Raw genomic sequence first — 2,330 nt, 5'->3', positions numbered from 1 at the left:
CTCTGCCCTCTCAGAACTTCTCCTTTGAATATCCTTCATTTATCAGCTGCATCCACCCCTGAAAATATCTTACCCTAATTGACACCCTCAAATCTTCTCATCCCCTTGAAATTTGCTTTCTTCCTATCAAGAATCTCAACCTGTGGCCCATCTCTATTCTCTTCTATTACTAGCCTAAGACTAATAGTATTGTAATCACGAGACCCAAAGTGTTCCCCAACACAAACCTCTGTCCCCTGACCTACCTCGTTCCATAATAGGAGATCCAATTCTGCCACTTCTCGAGTCGGTTCTTGTACATATTGATTTAGAAAACTTTCCTGAACACATTTGACAAACTCCAACCCATCCAGCCCTTTTACAGTAGGGACATCCCAGTCAATGTGTGGAAAGTTAAAATCTCCTATAATCACCACCTTATGTTTATTACACATATATGATATCTCCTTATAAATGTGCTCCTCTAATTCCCTCAGCCCATTAGGGGTTGATAATACATCCCCATTAGTGTTTACATGCCTTTCCCCTATTCTAAGCTCACCCCTCTTTCTCACTGAGCTCTTTGCATTGAAATATTGACATGAGAGAATGTCCCCACATTCACTCCTTTGATCTCTATCTACTTTTACCACCCCCCCTTTATTAACTTTAAAAATCTGATTCCTTTCTCCCTTCAAATCTACTTGTCCTTCTACCCTAATCTCCACACTCTCATTCTGATTCCCACCCCCTGCCAAACTAATTTTAACCCTCCCCACCAGCTCTACCAAACCTACCCGCCAGGATATTGGACCCCTCCAGTCCAGGTGAAGCCTGTCCCTTTTGTACAGGTCAGACTTTCCCCAGACAAGTTCCCAATGATCCACAAATCTGAACCCCTGCCTCCTGCACCAACTTTTCAGCCACACGTTCATTCACTACGTCTTCCTGTTCTTGCCCTCTCTGGCACATGGCACAGGAACCAATCCCAAGATCTCCAACCCCGAGGTCCTGCTTTTTAACTTCTTCCCTATCTCCCTATATTCCCTCTTCAGGACCTCATCCCCACTCCTATCTACATCATTGGTCCCCAGGTGGACCACAAGATCCGGCTGCTCGCCCTTCCCCTCCAGAATACTGTGAACTCGATCAGAGATGTCCTTGACCCTGGTACCTGGGAGGTAGCTACCAGGTGGGAGCCCCGATTTTGTCCACCAAACCTCCTATCTGCTCCCGTAACCAGCGAGTCCCCAATTACAAGAGATCTCCTCTTTTCCCCCCTTCCCTTCTGAGCCGAGGGGCCAGCCCTTGTGTCAGAGAACTAACCACCACGACTTGCCTCTGGTAGGCTGTTCCCCCTCACCCCCCACAGTATCTAAAATAGTAGGCTTATTATTGAGGGGAATGGCCGCAGGGGCACTCAGCACTGTCTGTCTCCTCCCCCTTCCCTTTCCTCACAGTCGCCCAGTCAGCTGACTCCTGTCTGTCTGGGGTGACCATCTCCCTGTAACTCTGATTGATCATTGTCTCTTCCTCCCTTACGATGCAAAGCTCATCCAACTACATCTCCAGTTCCCTAACTCGATGTCCCAAGAGCTGCAGCTGGATGTACCTTTTGCAGGTGTTGGGATCAGGAACATCTGTCCCTGACCTCCCACATCCTGCAGTCGGAGCACAGGATGACCCCAACTGCATCCATAACCAGCTCTTACATTAAATTAAGTTAATTAAACTGACCAACCCTGCCTCAGTGGGAGCCCTGCTCGCCAAAGCTTCGTTTCCTACGCCTTCACTAGGCCGCTCACTCACTGGGCTGCTTCTCGCTGGCTGGCCTCTCATTTCCCCAACTCACCCTTTATTTGTCCTTGTAAATGAACTCAATTCCTGACTGGGAAAGGCGTCGTGGACCCTGTCCCGTACCTGTGACCTCTCCCCTCAGCATTCCCATAAAGGGGGCTCTGCCCACACCCCTCCATCCTCGGGACCTGCCTGAGAACCGGGGCTGCAACATGTGAGAGGGGTTTGGTTTATGCTGATTAAAGGCTATTTAATCTCCACTCATTGTGCCTCAGTGGCAGCAGGACCCCGGGTCGGACGGCAGGGGGCAGCAGAGCCCAGGGTCGAACAGGGAGGGGCAGCAGAGCCCAGGGTCGGACGGCAGGGGGGGAGCAGAACCCCGGGTCGAACAGGGAGGGGCAGCAGAGCCCAGGGTCGGACGGCAGGGGGCAGCAGAGCCCAGGGCCGAACAGGGAGGGGCAGCAGGACCCCAGGTCGGACGGCAGGGGGCAGCAGAGCCCAGGGCCGTGTCGTTGCTCTCCCAGACGGCAGGGGGCAGCATCGGCCAGGGCCGT

Source organism: Narcine bancroftii, chromosome 4 (assembly GCF_036971445.1).
Source record: "Narcine bancroftii isolate sNarBan1 chromosome 4, sNarBan1.hap1, whole genome shotgun sequence".
Taxonomy (NCBI): Eukaryota; Metazoa; Chordata; class Chondrichthyes; order Torpediniformes; family Narcinidae; genus Narcine; species Narcine bancroftii.
The sequence above is the reverse complement of the archived record's forward strand: the minus strand, read 5'-3'. Positions refer to the sequence as shown.